This window comes from Peromyscus maniculatus, chromosome 3, assembly GCF_049852395.1.
Source record: "Peromyscus maniculatus bairdii isolate BWxNUB_F1_BW_parent chromosome 3, HU_Pman_BW_mat_3.1, whole genome shotgun sequence".
Taxonomy (NCBI): domain Eukaryota; kingdom Metazoa; phylum Chordata; class Mammalia; order Rodentia; family Cricetidae; genus Peromyscus; species Peromyscus maniculatus.
In genome coordinates, this window is record NC_134854.1 from 160,725,203 (window position 1) to 160,746,344 (window position 21,142).

Consider the following 21,142-nt stretch of genomic DNA (forward strand, 5'->3'; position numbering starts at 1 on the left):
GGCAGGGATATAGAGGCAGACATGGTGCTGGCTACATCTTGATCAGAAGTCAACAGGAAATAGACCGTGACACTGGGTGTAGCTTGAGCATAGGAGACCTCAAAGCCCACCTCACAGTGACACGCTTCTTCCAACAAGGTCACACCTACTCCAACAAGGCCGTATCTCCCAAAAGTGCCACTCCCTTTGGGGACCATTTTCTTTCAAACCACCACAGTGGGCACCAGGCACACTGTGACATACATGCAGGCAAAACATACATATTAAAATAAATCCTAAAATGAAAAATTAGACCTTTTTTTTTTCCTTTTCAAGACACCTTCTCACTATATAGGCCACCTGTGTCTGCCTCTACCTCCTGAGTGCTGGGATTAAAAAACAGTAGTTTCCTCTTGTATTCCAGTAAGAACCCTGTGATATTCTCTCTCTTTTATCTTTTTTTTTTTTTTTTTTTTTTTTTTTTTTTTTTTTTTAGATATAGCCTCACTATGTAGCCTCTGGCTGTCCTGGAACTCACCAGGCCTAAACCTCAGAGATCCGCCTGCCTTTGTTTCCTGAGTGCTGGGATTAAAGACCTGGACCACCACACCTGGCTCATATGATCCTTTAAATTACAAGAAACAGTAAAACAACAATGATGATGACCGTGTACGAGAGTGAGCAGTGACTCGAGGTGTTTCCGTTTTGCAGACTTTCATGGGTTTTGGAGTCCCAGCCACGGTCATTTGCCTACTTCAGCGTTTAGTTCTCTGCACTCCGGTCGAGGGTTCTGTCTGGCCTCTTCTCTGGTGAACTCCTGCAGCATGGCTTCATAAGCTGCAGATGAGTTGGATTTCAAAGAGCCCCAGAGGCCAGAACCGCCCCTTAGAAATTCCAGCTCCCGGACTCACCAGTGGAGAAATAAGTGAGGCCTCATGAGAGGCGAGTGGGAGCTTCCCCAGCGACAAGGCCCCTTGGGAATTATGGAAGAACAATAGCATTTGTGCCCAATAGACACACGAGCACCCTGCAAGCCAGGGGCCGGAGCCTTGGTTTTCCATACCACAATAGGCCGGGAGGGAACCTTTTGTTCCTTCCAAATAAGTCCGAGAGGGCCTCTTACCTAACACACGCCCTCCATTGAGTTCCATTTGTCTTTGTTTTCTCATTCCCTTTGATTTTTTTAAATAGAGACTTTAGCCTACGATTCTCATACCTTCTCAAATTGAGCTCAGTGATTAGGGTTTTTTTCTTTTTTTCTTTCTTCTTCTTTTTTTTTTTAATTCACCGAGTTATTTCTGGACATCTGGTAGGTCCATCCGTCCCTCCCGCCCTCCTCTGTCCTGTTCCCCCGCTCCCCGCCTCCCCGACTCTCTATATGGGTACAAAGCAGGGGTATTCAGAGGGCAATCGTTATGTCAGCTTAATCTTCAGAATACATTCCCAGAACGGCCGCTGTCGCCCCATACCTGGGTTGTTAGCCACCGGTGTCACGTGTCAGTAGTCCGCTCCCTACCCACCACTCCACCCACCCCTGCCACTCCACCCCACCACCACTCCACCCACCACCACCCCCTCCACCCCCACCACCTCTACTCTACCCCCACCACCTCCACCCCCGGGCTCCATAGTGTGGGTCTTGAATCCATTCAACAACAACAAATACACATGCTCACACATGCACTCACGCACACAAGGCAACCACTGTTTAGAAAAAAAGAATGCGAAGTCATAAATATAAACTCAGGAACAAAGAACAATACATGTTTGGAAAAAAATAAATTACAACAAAATACAATCTAAGAATCTGAAAACCCCCAGAGCATAGTGGCACATGCCTTTAATCCCAGCACAGACACCCATATTTCTGTGATGTACATAGTGAGTTCCAGATCACCAGTCAGGGCTACAAAGTGAGACCCTGTCTCAAAAAAACAAAAAAAAAAAAAACAAAAGAAAAACTCCAATAAGCATATTAAACACCATATAAAACAGAAAATTGCATGAAGTTTCAGCAATTGCCTTAAAATCCCTCTAATTTCCTTTTTTTCTTTATACTCAAAGAAAAAATACAAAATTAAGAACTCAATTATCTTCTTAAATCATTGTCATACTGCATTGAAATGCATAAATGTGTAATCAAATTACATTGCATATAGTGGAGAAAGTGGTGTGGGAATTGTGTCATGAAGTGTTTTTCCTTTCTCTGCTACTACATTTTTTATTTTATGTTTTATTTATTAGTAGTACACCTGATTTTAGGGGGTGAGCATGCCATGGTGTCCATTGGTGGTCAAGTCTCCCCTTCCTCCTTCACATGGGTTCTGGGGATTGAATTCTGTCATCGTTGAAAAAGCAGCTTTGCCTGTGGAGTCATCTTGCCAATCCTATAGTGCTACACCTTAGTAATATCTTATTTCAGCTTTCCTTCAACACGTGGAGGGGAGGGGAGGGATGAAATCCAGGCTCCCAAGCATGCTAGACAAGCACACTACCATTGATTGATTGATGCTTCTTCATCCAAGTTTGCTTTTTTTATTTTGAGACAAGGTCTCACTTCATTTCCTAGGCTGGTCCAAATTCCTGGGCTCAAGCAATTCTCCTGCCTCTGCTACCTCAGCAGCTGAGACTCCAGATATGCACCACCATGTCAACTCTGAGTGCTGTTTCATTTGAGCCAAATTAACGTTTAAAGCCTAAGTGTGCCAGGTCCACGCCACTGTGTGGGGACAGTCCTCATATGTGTGGCGTATAAACACAGGGACTAAACCATTTTTATCTGGCACAATTCTCATCCAAAAGAGGAGGAAAGCAGTGCATTTATCGTTGTATTCTCCTGACAGGAGAGGGCATCCATCTTGACAGGGGGAAGCTCTGCTTGTAGTCTTGCATGTCTGCAAGTCCCACAGTCCAGCTTCTGGCTCCAAACTTTCTAGACCCTTATCTCCTCCCACTGTCTGGAGCCTTGGGACACACTCAGAACACAGCAGGATTTTTGGTCTCACACTTCCGTGTCACAGTGCCAAGTGAGCAGCTCACACTTTCTGAAAGCAGTTCCTTCAAAGATATGCCTAGTTACACCCAGAAGTAGCTGTCAGCTACCACATTCCCTAAACATACTGTCAATTACCAAACTGCACACCAGACGTAAGAGAGCAGAGAGTCTGAGTCTGACAGTGGTCTTAACCAATCGCAAGGAAATGTTTACATATTCTGTTCTTCATTTATTTACTTTGAGACGGTCTCACTAGGTAGACCAAGTTGGCCTGGAACTCTGAACATGAACCACCACACCAGGTTTGCAAATTTTATAAACATGTAGCCCAGATGATTTGATATCTACACACATTTTTAGCTGGTTCATTGTTAACACTTTCTACAAGTCACACTCATTTGCTTATTTTCCCACCCCAGTTAATATATAAAACCAACATCACCTCAGATAGTTAGTAATCACAAGCTGAAGTTTCATCAGCAAATTCCAGTGTATAGCTTTTAAATAGTAAAATCCTAGAAAAAGGATGAATCACCATACCAGGCTTGCAAATTTTTACAAATATATGGCCCTGGAAAGGCTTTGCTGGGGCCCTTCCCAAGGATTTGGAATAAGCCATGCGGGAAATGTCCTTGACACATCATTAGCCTAGCAATAAAGGTTTGTCTTTAACTTAACTGGATCTATTTTTATTTACTCTGTGTGTGTGTGTGTGTGTTGTCAGGGATTGGACTCAGGATGTAAAGCTATATCCTTAGTCCTCAGCTTCATCTTTTAAAATAGAAAAATGGTAGCTGGAAAGATACCTCAGTGGTTAAGGCCCTTGCTGCATAATCAGAAAGACAAGAGTTCAGATCCAGCACCCACATAACACACACTAACACACATACAGAAAAATAAACAGATACATCTTTATAAATAAAATGGAATAGTTGCCTTACTGTCGATTTATATGTATTAATATTTAAAATATTGTATGTAGACCATGCTTGTATTAGAGCATAGAAATTACAGCTGTTTATTCTTTATTATGATCCTTCTTGGTTTGATTATCCTCTGAGGTCTCATGTGTTGAAATTTAATTTGTGGGGAGTTAAAAGGATGGAAATTTGACCCAACTGTGGAGGTGCTGAGCTAAAGCCTCAGGTGATTAGGATTTGATAAGATCCCTTCACTTTCCTGTTATCCGAATAAAAAGAAAGGCCAGAAGAGTCATAGGACATGCATAGTTCATCTCCAGCCACGGGATATCCTGCACAACTCTAGGTCTCTGCCAGCTAGAAGGCCTTCACCAGATGTGGCCACTCAATGCTGCAACTCCAGAACCAAAATAAACTTATTTTCTTTCTCTTAAAGATTTTAACTTATTATAATTATGTGTGCTAATGTGTCTGTATGTACACATGAGCATGGTGGCCTCAGAAACTAGAGGTGGTAGATCTTCTGGAGCTAGATTTACCAATGGTTGGAGGTCACCCAACAAGGGTGCTGGGAACCAAACTCTAGAAGAACAGTACTACCTCTTAACCACTGAGCCATCTCTCCAGCCTCTAAATCACTTTTCTTTGTAACTCACCTAGCCTGTGGCATTCTGTTACTAGGAACAGAAACTAAACTGACAGATTTGTAAAAGGTATTTACAAACATATTGAAAAGCATAACAAAAATAATAAAAAGGAATGGTAGTCAAATACCAAAACACAGATTTGTGTTATGTCAAACAATGGCTCTCTCCATCATCGAGCTGCTCCATCTGTATTCTGTGCTCAGCAACAAGAACCACAGTAGTCACTATTCTTATCTGCTCTCCTTTCCTTAAATATCTCTCTTTTTGCAGGGTGGTGTTGGTGGATACCTTTGATCCCAGCACTCTGAAGAAGCAGGCAGATATCTGTGTGTTCGAAACCAGCCTGGTCTACAGAGCTAGTTCCCAAACAGATAGGGCTACACAGAGAAACCCTGTCTTAAAAAACAAACAACAAATCTCGTTTTTCTAGATTTTTACTGTTTAAAACACATGCTCTAGAATTTGCTTATAGAACCAGCTTTTCATCATTAATTATCTAAGGCCACATTGATTTCATATATTAACTGAGTTAGGGAAATAAATGAATATGACTTGTCAAAAAAACTATAAATTTGTTAAAACATCTATAGATGAAAAAAGGTTAAGACATCATCTAGGGCTGGCAAGATGGCTCAGTGGGTAAAATGTGGGCTGCCAACTTCAAATACCTGAGTTTGAGTCCCAAGACCCACACAGTGGAAGAAGAGAAACAACTCCTGTAAGTTATGCTCTGACCACCACATGTACACCATGGCATGCATGCACACACACACACACACACACACACACACATCATACACATGTGAACACACACACACACACACACACACACACACATCATACACATATGAACATACACACACACCCTTACAGGTTTTCAAAAGAAGTTGTCTATTTCCCAAAACTATAAACATCACAGTTTTTCCAATTCTTCATTCACTAATTTGGCAAATATTTGCTATGCATAGAATCTGTACTGTTGTGAAATATTATTTTAAGATACATCATATTGTTTATGCTGTGGTATATTTGTTTTAATGATGCAAAGATGTGTTGCATTCTTTTTGTTGTTGTTGTTGTTGCTGTTTGGTGGGGGGTTGAGACAGGGTTTCTCTGTGTAGTTTTGGTGCTTGTCCTGGGTCTTACTCTGTAGACCATGCTGGCCTCGAACTCACAGAGATCTGCCTGGCTTTGCCTCCTGACTGCTGGGATTAAAGGCATGCACCACCACATCTTGTAATCTTTTACGTTGCATTTATTTAACTCTGTGAAGCTGTGTTACTTTGCCTGTCTAAAACATCTGATTGGTCTAATAAAGAGCTGAATAGCCAATAGCTGGGAAGAGAGAGAGAAATAGATGGGGTTGGCAGGCAGAAAGAATAAATAGGAGGAGAAATAGGGGAAGGAAAGATCAAGGAGCAAGAAGAGAAGGAGAGGAGGATGCCAGGGGCCAACCACACAGCCACACAGCCACACAGAGTAAGAAGCAGTGAAAGGTAAAAGCCCAGAGGCAAAAGGTAGAAGGGATAATATAAGTTGAGAAAAGCTGGCAAGAAACAAACCAAGCTAAGGCCAGCCATTCATAAGAAAGAATAAGCCTTCATGTGTTTATTTTGGAGCTGGGTTGCAGGCCCCCCAAAAGAGTAAAAAACAACCAACAACACTGTATCTTGATGGACCAAATAACAATGATTGAAATAATGAAACCAACATTACAATGGGAAGCTGTGGTCAGAGCAATGAAGGAAATCTGAGGACACAATAGTAGGAGACCTGATACAGTTTGTGTTTACAGGGGCAGGAAGAAGGGAGAGAGGAAAGCCTTCCCTGAGAACATGAGGGCTGTCTGGGGTCTGGAATATGATATTATCCACATGGCAAAAAGAAAAAAGAAAAGAAAAGAAAGAAAGAAAGGAAGGAAGGAAGGAAGGAAGGAAGGAAGGAAGGAAGGAAGGAAGGAAGGAAGGAAGAAAGCCAAGTATTACAGCCTGACAGTTGGTATGGCTTCAATGTGTCCCCTGGATTTCAAGGATTGAAAACTGAAGGTCTAAATTAGTATGTCAATGGTATTTGGAGATGGGACTATTGGCAAGTGTCTGCGTCAGACCAGCAGTCCTCATGAATGGGTTAGCAGGTCACTCAGGAGTGGCTTTGTCGTAAGAGCAAGTTCTCTCTAGTTTGTCATCCTGTCCCATCATGTGATGTATGTATTATACCAATGTGTATTAAATGTGGTATATATCATAATACTATGTTATAATAAAGCATGAAGACTTTCACCAAATACTAGCACCATGATATTGAACTTCCCAACCTCTAAAACCATGAGCTAACTATATCTCCATTTTTAAAGAATAATTGATTGATTGATTGATTGATTATGGGGGGAGGGGTGTCTCAGTGTATTGTCCAAGCTATTCTCAAACTCCTGAGACATCCTCCTGCCTCAGACTCCCAAATAGTTACAACTATGAGGAAACCACCATACCCAGCTCTGGTCTTATTTATTTATGTTTATCATTTTAAATAATGTATGTAGATGTAACCAACCATCTTATTAAATAAGAAACACAGAAACAATGTAAAAGAGAAAGCCGAGAGGTCAGAGCTCAGAGCTAAAAATCTCACCCTTCTGCCTGCGGTGTCCCAGCTTCCCGAAAAAAGACCTATTTTCTGTCTGTTCGTCTATTTATAGTATTTTGTTCTGCCTTCTCATTGGTTGTAAACCCAAACACGTGACTGCCTCGTCACTGTCTGAACGTACAGCCCCCTAGGTCTTAAAGGTATATGTCTCCAATGCTGGCTATATCCCTGAACACACAGAGATCTATGGGATTAAAGGCGTGTGCCACCACCGCCACACTCTTGCTATGGCTCTAATAGCTCTGACCCCCGGACAACTTTATTTATTAACATACAATCAAAATCACATTTCAGTACAATTAGAATACCACCACAAATGTATATGTATATTGTCTATGTGGGTGTATATGCATGTGTGTGCAGTGTCCTCAGAGGCCAGAAGAAGGCATCAGATCCCTTGGAACTGGTTAGATATACAAGTGGTTCTGATTAAGAACCCATCTTTGGGTTGAAATGCTCACACCCACAGCAACAGCTCCATTCTTTACACATTATCCAATCTCAGTGTCTTATATTGCCATAGGAAATGGACTGAGATGGGGTAGAGTGTGTGAGAAAGCCTTAGAAAGTAAGAAACATCACTTTCAAAGGACTAAGGAAATGTGTGTGGTTGGAACAGAGGGAGCAGGGAAGGGCCCTGCACAGGAGGAAACTGGAAATTAGGCAGGTCAGATCATGCCGGGGCATTGGGGAAGGAAGTAATTACAGAGTTTGAAACAAAAGAGAGCATGGTCGCTTTAAACTTCTGCAAGATCGTTTTGGGGTAGAAATGAGAGGGAAAAGTTGGGAGCAGTGCTCTTTTCTCGCTTTTATCACTTGGACTTCTGAACCGTGTCAATGTTTTAACAGTCATAAAATAACAATGAGTATATTTTATCCCGTCAAGGGAATACGAACTAAAACAAATGAACCTTACTGCATTTCAAAAGGATAAGATAAGCACACCAGAGGGTGTGAAGGCAGAAAGAGGTGATCCAAGTAATTTATGAACAAGGTATTTTTGACACCATGCCTGCATTCTGAAGACAATGGACTGTAGTTAAATATTGAAAATGCGGCTTTTAATATTTATTGTGAATGAGCAAGAGAGATGAAGAAATAAGGAAGGGATGAATGTGTATGCACACCCCAGGAACTACCAGACAGAATCTACCCAGTAGCAATGAAAACCCATCAAAGTTTAAGCCTCTGAATGCAGTAGCCTAGGTAACATGAGCTAAGCTCTTGGGCAATGGCCCACTCCAGCCAGAATTTAGAAAGCGTGAATGAACCTGGAACATCTGAGGCAGAGTCAGGAGTGGTTCAAAACCAACATGGTCATCAACAGAAGGTCTTATGTGGTCAAATGTGGGTATATGCTCAGAAGAGAAAAGTATTAAATACAAACGCACTGAAGGGGATCGCACATGAATTCGTGTTAAGATCAAAGCATATGAGGAAGAGAGAAAGGGAAACGGGAAGAGAGAGGAGAAAGCAGGAGGTAGACAAGCTTCCATATGGTAGATATCAAAACTTGGACAACCATCATCACCAGTAGATTCTAGACTTGTGGGTGAAACATCGTAACTAATTAAAAAAATCTATGTAGTTCTCCCTGTAATAGAGTGACTTCCCAGAAAAACAGTTGTAAACCAAAAGATTAAAATGTAACAATTTTGCAACAGCATACTTATTAGGTACTTCTCTTGTAGCTCTGACAAAATAAGAGATAATAATTGAAGATGGAGAGGTTTGTTTTGGTTCTGGGTTTAAGACCAGCCACAGTCATCACAGGGAACATGGGTAAATTGGGGGTTTAGAGGGTGAGGCACAGCCCCACTAACAGGAAGACTGCTGGTCACATTGTATCCACCATCAGGGGTCAAGGAGACTCAAACGCTGCTCCTCTGACTGACTCCTTTTTAGTCTGTTTTGTTTGTGTGTTTGAGAGCTTTTGCCAGCATGCCTAAATTCCTGGGTTCTGTCTCTAGCCCTGGGGTGGTGGCCCACGTCTTTAATCCCAGCACTCAGGAGGCAGAGGCAGGCGGATCTCTGTGAGTTCGAGGCCAGCCTGGTCTACAAAGTCAGTTCCAGGAAAGGCGCAAAGCTACACAGAGAAACCCTGTCTCAAAAAGAGAGAGAGGGAGGGAGTGGGTTGGAGAGAGAGAGAGAGAGAGAGAGAGAGAGAGAGAGAGAGAGAGAGCGAGCACGCACAAGACAGGAGGGGTACCAGGCAAGATCTTGAGAGCAAGCACTGCTTTTTCAACTCTGGCCACTTAGTACATTCTGTAGTTGTTGCTGTTACTGTGACCATCTGTGTTATCATCAGGCTTCAGAGGTATTGTTTCATCTCCTGAAGTTTGTTGTCAAAAATGTGAGGGCTGAGGCTGGAGAGATGGCTCACAGGTTCAAGGGGCACACTGTTCTTGCAGAGAACCTAAGTTCAATTCCCAGCATCCACATGGGGCAGCTCAAAACAACCTGTAACTCCAGTTCCAAGGGATCTGGTACCTCTTGCCTTCCAAATCACCCACACTCCCATTCAAATACCCACACAGAGACACACATACGTATACATAATAAAAATAAACTAAGTTTTATTTTTAAAAGAGAAGGCTGTGAATACAGCTCACTAGTAGAACATTTTTTTCCTAGCATCTATAAGGCCCTGAGTTTGATCCCCAGCACCAAAAACTAAACCCTGGGTTTTTTCACACAAGGTGATAAAAACCTTGGGAGGCAGGAGGATCAGGAGTTCGAAGTTACCCTTGTCTACACAGAAAGTTGGATGAAGATAAGCGAAATAAATAATCAAGCTAGCAAGCAAACATCGTTATCAGAATATTTAAGTCAACTAATAGACCAAGAATCTGAAGCACAGCTGCCTGTCTGGTTTGGTCTCCAGGGTCTGCTCTGTTGGTCACTCCTGATGCTTCATGAGCTCATCAGGGCTCCACTTTTTCTGGCCTGCTGAGGTAAGAGTCTCTGCCTCAGGAACTGCTGAAGTGCTTTGCTACTTAAAGGGAAATTAGAATATGACCTGTGCAAGGATATGAAGTAACTTGAAAAGCACCAAAGAATCAAAATCGGAATAAATCCCACGAAGAGGCACTTGACAAGCTTTTAGAAACATGAAAGTAGCAACCTTAGACATGAGATGGGAGAGGCTATTTTGATCCTCCAGCTGGGAGAAGGAGGAATATTAAATGTCCAAAGGACTCACTTTTAGTTAATCTCATCTACCTTTCAAGATTGACATTAAATGGCTGCTGCTGATGGGAAGGACTTTGCCAGGAAACATGCAGCTGAGGCTCTTGCTCTCTTCAGTTTCCGCCATTGATTATCTCCCGTATTTCCCAAACTCCCCTCTGCTAAGCATTACCACCTCAATACCTCAATTCTTATTGCTTTCTGAAGTAGGGCATAATGTTACATATTCCAAGATGACAAAATGAAGGTGCCAGGACCCGACAGATGTTTGGCACAGGTGTTTTTCATCCCCAAACAATTATCACCACACACAAGCAGAACAAGTTACCTTACTCATAGATCATACTACAAAATACGTGATTCCTATGCAGAATTCCAGAAGGAAAATGCTTGCTCCTTCCCTTTGATGCTCTTCCTACACAGACTTAATGAAGACATCTGCCTGACAATAGTCAGCTTGTAAGATGAGACAAGAAGCAGCCAAATCTGCCTTGTCATCTGTAAAAAAAAAAAAAAAAAAAAAAAAAGAATCAGAAGAAAAGATGTCAGAAATATAGAGGCTTGATCTTGCCCTCAGCCCATCCCTTGCTAATTATAAAAATAATGGATGGTGAATGGTTTTACAATTCTCTTAATTTTGACATTCCCTCCTGAAAAACAAAAGATCATTATTACTACTGAAACTCGTGAGCAGCATGCATAAAATGGACTTGGTAGGGAAGGAAATTGCTTACGAGAGGATAATTAAAATACGTGGCCTTTCCCCCTCTCTGGATGTTTGATCCAGTATGCAGAAAATTCTACCTGATAGACAGGAGGCTGGGGTGGGAGCGTTCGCGTGAGAAAACCAAGGGTATCCCCTAAAGGATCTGCAGTGCGCTTTTGAGGGGTTTCCACAGCGCCCACACTTGCCGCTGACAGAACGGCCGCCTCCTCCTGGTTTGTTCCCCCAGCAGCTCTCTTGTCCTTCTCCCCTCCCCTCTCCTCTGCATCTCAAGACAGACAGACAGACAGACAGACAGATAGATATTGATAATGTAAAGGCAAAGAGAAAACAGAGATAATCTCTTATACCCTTTTTGTTGTGTATCTTCTTGTGAATTCTTATTGAAAGACCCCCGCTCCATTATGAGGATATGGGGCGTTGGGCCGATGTTATGCCCCCCCAATAACTTGGCCTTAGAAACGCCATTCTACAGGAATCAGAAAAACAGGAGTTCACAGCCATAGCCAGCTACCCGGCCTTGACAGAGATAGCTATGGCCAGCCTTAAGAGAGATAACTGTGGTCAACAGCCTTGGGAGTAAGACAGTTGATATTTTATGGCTGGCCCCCTGGCCTTGAGGAATAAGCAGCTGGCCTGGACAAGGCCAAATCAGCCACACACATATGACCCCAAGTTCACCCTGGCCTTCTTTGAAACAACCAATAGGGACCCTGTAACTATGCTTCTCGCTTCTGTAACCGCGCCTCTGCCCCTGGGATCCCATAAAAAGTCCCCCTTGCCCTAGGAAAGCGCGCAAGTCCTCCAAGAGACTTCGCCCCAGGTACCTGGTCTAAATAAACCCTCTTGCTTTTGCATCTGATCTGTGGTTTCGGTGTGTTCCTTGGGTTTGGGGTCTCTCCCGGAGAAAGATCTCAGCCGGGGGTCTTTCATTATTATTTAGATTATTTTTCATGACAAGTAAGTGCTAGACAGACATTATTTGGTTGATGGATGGATGGGTGGATGGATGCGTTTGTGACATTCTCCCTAGATTCTACTCTACTATGCTGTTTTAACAAAGAAGCAGTTCAATCCATGACACCAGTTTATTAGAGATTGTAGATCTTTTTTGTGGCTCCAATCATTCACCATCGACTGATTTCCTCACTGTACATGCTCGTGGTAAAAGCATGACTGTCTTTGGGGGAAACAAGTGTCCCTGATCCTTTATTCTGTTAGACCTGAGTCAGAGGTGTGACTTAAATTCACCCAACGAGCTTCTTTCTCCTGAGACTATGAATTCTCAGTGAGTGATGTAAAATGGAGAGAACCTTGTGGAGATGGTTTCCATGGCAACTGAGACAAGAGGTGCACTAAGTATTTTTGGTCGAGGGATGGTTGCTGTTTCTCCTCATTCTTGGTCCTCGAAATCCTCCATTTCAAGCCAGCCCCTGGAGCCTTCCAGCCTGTGGTACCTGCATTCAGAAACACCATCTCCATCACCCACCCTGCTGATGGTCAGTCTTCAATCAAGGTAACAGTGGTCAGTTTCTATTGACCACAGTTATGAATCTCCTCACAAAAATGACTCTCTAGAAGATAATTTGCAACTACTCTAATTTCAGTAAAACTACACTGAGAAGAAACCCTGACCTTGTTACATAGTTGTGTGGGCATATAGGCCACACACTTGGTTAAAAACATTTTTAACTGCTTTCTCTTTTGAATAATTCCAATAGGGGTTGGAGAGATGCTTCAGTGGTCCATAGTGTTTGCTGTTCTTCCAGAGGACCCAAGTTCTCAGCACCTTTACTGAGCGGCTCACAGCTGGCCTGTATATAACTTAGCTGTGGGGGATCTGATGCCCACATCTGGCTTCCTTAGGCCCCTGCACACATAGTGCATACTGACACACAGATATACACAGGTGTAAATATAAATAAATCTTTAATAACTCCTGTACATTCTGTGAAAATGGAAGCCAATTTTTGAAAAGAAGGAGGTAGTATCTTAGTCAGGGTTCCTATTACTGTGATGAACACTATGACCAAAGCAAGTCAGGAAGAAAAGGGTTTATTTGGCTTACACTTCCACCTCATAGGCCATCACTGAAAGAAGCCAGGACAAGAATTCAAACGGGGCAGGAACTTGGAGGCAGGAGCTGATGCAGAGGCCATGGAGGGGTGCTGCTTACTGGCTTGCTTCCCATGGCTTCCTCAGCCTGCTTTCTTATAGAACCCAGGACCACCAGCCCAGGCACAGCCCCACCCACAATGAGCTGGGACCTCCTCATTAATCACCAATTAAGAAAATGCCTGACAGGCTTGCCTACAGCAGTCTTCAAGAGGCATTTTCTGAACTGAGGCTGTGTCCTCTCTGATGACTCTAGCTTGTGTCAAGTTGACATACAACTATCTAGCCCGGGTAGTTTGCTTTGTGAAAGACTGTCCTTCCCATTTATGACAGAAGAAGAGAAGTCATTAATAGATAAAACCAGAGGTTTTGAATGTGGCATAGTGGGAAGCTTGAAAATTCTAAAATGTCTCTGAATTAGAAAGACTGTTGAATGGAAGGCTCTGAGAAATGGCAGTCGAGTGACTGGTTGTGACAAGCAGACCTGCTATCAGTGGCCCCAGTTAAGCCTCCTGTTGACAGGCAGCTGAGTCATGAAAGGGCAGTACCGGGGGAAGCAGAGAGAGGCCCGAGGGTGAGAGAGGACACCTCAGGGACACAGAGACACACAACTCGGTAAGACGCTGCTTGCTCGGGGCCACTATCAGTCTTCACCGTGTCTCTGATTTTACCAGGGAATTACTTCTGATTCATATCTTTGCTGTTTCATTGTTTTCCGTATCACAGGAACAAACTTAAAGGTGATGAATTCTGTGTTATAGTATTTTACCATACCATGGACAAACACAGGGCTTAGATAAAATAGAATGAGAGAGACAGACAGACAGATAGACAGAAACAGAGACACAGAGACAGAGAGAGAGATGGGGATGGAGGGAGACAGACGGACACACACAGAAAGAAGAAGAATACAGAAAAACAGAGAAATGAGCAGAAATCTAAAGCTAAACTGCCTAAATTAAAGTTCATTTTGGCAAGAAATCAAAGCCAAGGTCTGTCTACGAATCAGGAGACCCGGGATGTAGCTCAGTCAGTAGAGTGCTTGCTTAACATGCTTGAAGCACTGGGTCCAGTTCTCAGCACCACACGAATGGCCTGTGGCTGTGCACATCTGTAATCCCAGTACTCTGAAGGTGGAGGTAAGAGAATCAAGAAGTTCAATGCTGTCCTTGTCTACATAGCAAGTTCAAGGACAGCTTAGATACATGAGACTTTGTCTCCAAAATAAATAAATATTTATTGAGAAGATGAGAAATGATCCATACATAATGATCACTGAAAATTAAAGGGGAAAAAATCCCACAATTCTGGCATAAGAACTAGAGAAAACACAAATGCAGACAAAGAAAAGGCAGTCAAAGCCAGTGGGGCGATGGACTTACAGACACACGGAGAGGACTTGGAAAGTTCATAAGCTCCAGTGAAAATAAGAAGAGGTTTCATACTGCCGCACACATTGAAGATGTCACACATCAAGAAAACTCCTGGGCTCTCTGCTCCTCCCTGTTCCAGAGACAGCTATGTCTTTTCATGCAGTGCCAGCCTCATCCCTGAGACATGATGGTGAATTTCGGAGTGAATGGATTTGGCCGTATTTGAATGCCTGGTTGCCAGGGCTGCCTTCCAGTCTGGCAAAGTGAACATTGTTGCCATCAATGACCCCTTCATTGACCTCAACTACATGGTCTACATGTTCCAGTATGACTCTACCCGTGGCAAGTTCAACAACACAGTCAAGGCTGAAAACAGAAAGCTTGTCATCAACGGGAAGGCCATCACCATCTTCCAGGAGCAAGATCCCGCTAACATCAAGTGGAGTGAGGCTGGTGCCGAGTATGTTGTGGAGTCTACTGGTGTCCTCACCACCATGGAGAAGGCTGGGGTCCACTTGGAGAATGGGGCCAAAAGGGTCATCACCTCTGCCCCTTCTGCTGATGCCCCCATGTTTGTGATGGGTGTGAACCATGAGAAGTAAGACAACTCACTCAAGATTGTCAACAATGCTTCCTGCACCACCAACTGCTTAGCCCCCCTGGCCAAGGTCATCCATGACAACTTCGGCATTGTGGAAGGACTCATGACCACAGTCCATGCCGTCACTGCCACCCAGAAGACTGTGGATAGCCCCTCTGGGAAGCTGTGGCGTGATGGCCATGGGGCTGCCCAGAACATCATCCACCAGTGCTGCCAAGGCTGCGGGCAAGGTCATCCCGGATCTGAACAGGAAGCTCATGGGCATGGCCTTCCGTGTTCCTACCCCCAATGTGTCTGTGGTGGATCTGACATGCCATCTGCAGAAACCTGCCAAGTAGGATGACATTAAGAAGGTGGCGAAGCAGGCATCCGAGGGCCCACTAAAGGGCATCCTGGGCTACGCTGAGGACCAGGTTGTCTCCTGTGACTTCAACAGTGACCCCCACTCTTCCACCTTCGATGCTGGGGCTGGCATTGCTCTCAATGACAACTTTGTGAAGCTCATTTCCTGGTATGACAATGAACTCGGCTACAGCAACAGGGTGGAGGACCTCATGGTCTCCAAGGCCTCCAAGGAGTAAGAAGCCCTTCCTGTCCCATCTCAGCCCCCGACCCTGAGCATGTCCCTCAGTTTTCATCCCAGACCCCCAGAATAACAGGAGGAGCTTAGGGAGCACTACTCTCTTGAATGCCATCAATAAAGTTCACTGCACCCATTGAAAAAAGAAAGAAAACTTCTGATAAAGAAAAGGCATTCAGACTGGTTTGTACATAACGTATTATTATAGCATTAATCATGCTCTCTGTTTTTTTTAAACAAAACACATTCATCACTAAATTTGGTAAAATACCAAAAAGCGTCTGGAAGATGCCAATGATCTATTTTGACATTTCATCACAAGTCAATTATTTTTGGAGAACAAGCATGTCTGTATGACAAAAATTACAAAGTCAGGGACATGGAGAATGATTCACACACACACACACACACACACACACACACACACACACACACACACACACACGGGTGCTTCTTTACCAACCTGGAATAAACAAAAGACAGGAAGTCCAGAGGCTGCAGAGATGGCTCAGCACTCGAGAGCAATGGTTGCTCTCTCAAAAGACCTGAGCTCTTTCCCAGCCCCCACATGACAGCTCACAACCACCTATAACTCCAGCTGCAGAAGATCTGAGAACTTCTAGTCTCCGAGGGCATCTGGACACCTCTATGCGGATGCGTGCGCACGCGCACGCACACACACACACACACACACACACACACACACACACACACACACACACACACGGCTGGCTCAGTGGGTGAAGGTGCTTGCTGATGGCCTGAGCTCAATCCCCAGGACCCACATGGTGGAAGGCGTGAACAGACAACTGTCACACACACACACAATACAATCCATGTAAGTTTTTTTAATAAATGGTTTTTGAAAAGGAAGGCCAGGTGTAATATTGTACATGCTTTTAAATCCAGCACCCAGGCATCAGAGGCAGGTGAGTTCGAGGCTAGCCTGGGGGAGCATAATGAGACCCTGTCTCAAAAGAAAAGGAGGCTGAGAAAGAAGTGGGGGAGGGGGCAAAATTCATCATAGACAATCTACATTTTTATAATTGTGTGTGTGTGTGTATGTGTGTGCATCTGTGTGCAATGCCTTCAGAGGCCAGAAAAGGGTGTCAGATCCCCTGAAGCTAGAGTCATAGGCAGTTGTAAGGCACCTTATGTAGATTCTGGGAACCCCAACCTCAGATTCTCTGAAAGAGCAGAAAGTGCTCTTAACTGCTGATCCATTCCTCCATCCCCATCTGGCTTTTATTCTTATAATTTATTTCATTATCCTAAACAAGCAAAGCACTACTGTGGCTGAGTGTGATGTGTTCCCATGGGCTCTCGTGTTCAAACACTCTACCTGGTGGCACTGTTGTGAGCCTTTAGGAAGTAGAGCCTCACCAAAGGAAGTGGGCTGGTCGGAGTCAGCCTCGAAGTTCCTCACCCCAGCCGGCCCACTTTCTACCTGTGCTCACTGGCAGCATGCTCCTGTTGGCATGCCTGTTGTGATAGGCTGTGTTCCTTCTTGAACTGTAAATCAAACCCTCTTCCCCTAAGTTGCCTCTGTCCGGTATTTCATCACAGCCCATTGGAATCAAATAAGCGTGGCTTCAAGTTGGAGCTCAGCTCAGTTATCTGCTAGGAATATGACCTCGAGCAGTTGTTTAACACTTCCAGCTGCGGTACTTTCCTGTGCGAATGGAGCAAACGTCTACTTTGGTGAAAGTTGCATGTGATTGTAATATAAATGCAGTTAATAACAGGGTCTGGAGAGATGGCTCAGCTGGTTAAGGGCCTGCTTTGCAATTATGAGGTCCTGAGTTCAACCCCCAGAATCCACATAAAAATTGTGGGCATGATGACATGTCCCAGCGCAGAGAGGGACAGGCAAGCTCAATATCCCACCTGCCCAGCAAGTTGCAAATTTCAGGCCAGGGAGAAACCTTGAGTCAGGAGACAAGGTGGGGTTGGGGAGATGACTCAGCAGTTAAGAGCAATTGCTGCTCCTAAGATGGACCCAAGTTTGATCCCCAGCACCCACATCAGGCAGCTCACAACTGTGTGAGCATCTGCACTCACTTGCACAAACCCCCACACATGCACATGCACAAACACCCACCCACACCCGCACACCTCCCTACCCCCCTACACACATGCACAAACACACACATGTGTTTTTTTTAATTTTAAAAAGCACAGTGGCATCTGAGGAATGACACAGGGTGGTGGCCTCTGGCCCCACACCAGTGCATTCATACCTGTTAGTTGCTTTCTTGTCGCCGTGATAAACACCAGAACCAAGGCAGCTTACAGGGGAAGGGTTATGTGAGTATGGTTCCAGAGGGTAAGGTTCCGTCGTGGTGAGGGAGGCTTCATGTCGGCAGAAGCAGGAAGCTACGCTCACATTCTCAACTGTCAGCCCAGAGGAGGGGAGTAAGTTAGAAGCAGAACAAGACCTAAGCTTTCCAGTCCTGCCCGGTGACATGCTACCTCCAGCAAGGCTGCACCTCCTAAGCCTCCCCAGATGGTGCTAACAATTGGAGACCATGTGTTCAAACACCAGAGCCTATGGGGGCCATTGCTCATTTAAAACATTACACCTGTACACACACAAACATACATATATGAATATGTTCACACGCATACATAGCTACACAAGATGTTTAATGCCAGAGTTAACGTTTTAATGTCTGCACCTATGCGTGGAGATTTGAGGGCTCCCATTTATTATTTGCTTTCTTTCCTTCTCTTTACCACCACTGACCACTCTGCCTTCTTAGACTGAAGCCCAAGATACCCATCTTAAAACAAGTGTTTGCTAAAGAATGATGTGTTTTAATTTCCTCAAAATACTGAAAGATACACACTAGATACATACAGTTTTGACAGTCATTTATACATATGTTCATTGAGTCCTTTGTTGATCTTAATGGGGGTTAGAAAGACTAGGAAGGTCTACAACCCACTTAAGTGTTGTGCCCCAAGTCCAGACTCCCAAAGACCATAAAAAGACCAAATCTGATGCAAAAGCAAAGAATCTTTTTATTTTGAGTTAACTCAGGCCTCTCCGTCTGTCTGACGCAGCAGCAGAGCAGGAGAGACCCTGAGTAGCAACGGGGCAGGATTTTTATGTGAGATAAAGCAGGGGGTGGGGATCTTGGGGTCTATAGACTACATAGGAACAGGCTCAGGATTGGTTTATGCCAGTGGAAATTATGTTAGTAACTTTTAATTGGCTAGGGTTAGTTGGGGGTTTGTCAGGGCTACAGTTACCCATTTTGGGGCAGACCTGGACAAATTCCAGGCTTTGTCCTTGAGCTGTGTGGAGGCTGGCTGGCCTAGCACGAACTGACTGTGGGGGCTGGCTCAGTGGCCCAGGCTTGGTGTGTCCTATCTCCCTGTTCCTGCTGACAGGGGCATCAGCGATTATCTTTTGTTCATTGCCCTCCCAGAAACTGCTTGCTCAGTCTCAGGAAACTGAAATTGAGGCCTGATCTCTGAGAGAAGACTGAGCAGCCTGTTATGGCATCTGCTTGGTCCTCTCATTAAGAACCAGAGGCTTCAATGAATCATCCTGAGAAGGAAAAAGGGATAAAGAGGAAAACCTGACGCTGGGATGCAGTTGAGCTAAGGCACAGCACAAAGACCAAGATGGTCAATAGTTCCAGCGCAGATAGAGAGGGTCTCTGAGGCTCCACCCCGACTGAGGGACGATTGCAATTGATAGCTGGTGGAGGAGAGGAGTCATCTTTCTCTGGGGTGTGGTTGCTAGAAGTGTGTCAGTGTGTGCAGACAGAGCCGATTGGACTCAGTGCATTAAAAAAACGAGAAAGAGGATGCGAAAGTGGGAGGGGCGGGTGTGGCGGGGTCCAGACAGAGCGGGAGGGAGGAGCTGGGTGGGTATGACTAAGATACATTATACAAACATACCAAGTGTCAAGGAATACATAAGAATATTTTAAATAGCTATAATAAGGTGAGCTCAGTAAGTAGGTAAAGGTACTTGAGTTCAATCCCCAGGACCCAGACAGAAAAAGGAGAGAATCAACTCCTGAAAGTTGTCCTCTAGCCTACACACACACACACACACACACACACACACACACACACACACACACAGATACATGCACATATACACATATACATATACTCACATACATACACAGAGACACATGCACATACACATATACATATATATACATACACATATGTACATATATACACATACACACATGTACATATATACACATACACATAAACATATATACACATACACACCATGGCAAGTCCATGCCCACATATATGCAGGCACACACAATAACAAAAAAGCAAATGAATGTAATAAAAAAATTTAAAGCAGTAATAACATGGGGGGGCAGAGAAAAATCCATTCAATATTCAACAATTATGAGTATTCAGGAGGCCATGATGGAGGACTGTGATATCTTTTATTAAAATCAGACATTCATGATACATCTTTATTTATTCTTAGCCCCTTTCTCATGAGACCTGGCTGTCACATTCCGATCCACCCTATTTATCTGCACACGTGTGTCACTGGAGTGTGTAGGGAACAGGCTCCATTATCTTGTGATTACAGATAGAGAAACGAAAGCTGAGAGAGATAAAGCAATTTCTCCGTGGCCTCACTCCCTGGAGGTGGTTGAGCAGGAAACAGACCAGTCTGTAATAGATACCTCTTCTGTCAGATAAGGACATCGCCCTCCCACCTCTGCTGGGACCAGCCTTTTCCCCAACCCTGAGTGCTGCTGATGGAAAGCTGGGAAATTGGGAGGTCCTATTGAGAGAAAAGAAAATGAATACTTCAGTCTCCAACCATCACTGTAGATGATTGCTGTGGATTCAGAGACTCTTGGATGAGCCCAGACTTAAGGCTGAAGTTCAGAATGGGTTTTTTTTTTTTCCATTAGATGAACAAGTCTGTATTATGAAGGACAGCCACCCTGCCCACCAGACCTCTTTCAGTTCCATCCTGGCGCTGCGGAGCAAAGCACCGCTACAGCTTGCACACAGGTGGATGCACTATTGACCAACTCAGGACCGCACGTGGGCCACACCTTAAGGTAAAACTGAAGCACCCCGAACCCTGGGACCCAGCCAGTACCTGAAGCAAGACCTTCGATTTTTTTCCATCAGTTTCTTTCATTTTGAAAGTTATTGTTTAGAAGAAAGCAAAGAAGAACCTGGCACATATGGTTCCATACAAGGGTTAGTAACCATGACTGATACTCTTATTTTTGTTTACAAAGTCTGCTTCCTTGTTTCTGGAAGGGGAAAATAACCCAGAAATGGTAGATAGTCATTAAAAGCTTAATGTTTTAAACAAAATGATTGGGATGACAAATTTTAGGTAATTGTGTAAAAAGATATGAA

General features: G+C 44.1%; 1 pseudogene; it reads left to right on the forward strand.

Moving 5' to 3' along the window:
* Window positions 1–14,772: 14,772 nt before the first annotated feature.
* LOC102906387 (glyceraldehyde-3-phosphate dehydrogenase pseudogene) lies at window positions 14,773–15,767 on the forward strand (annotated as a pseudogene).
* Window positions 15,768–21,142: the final 5,375 nt, after the last annotated feature.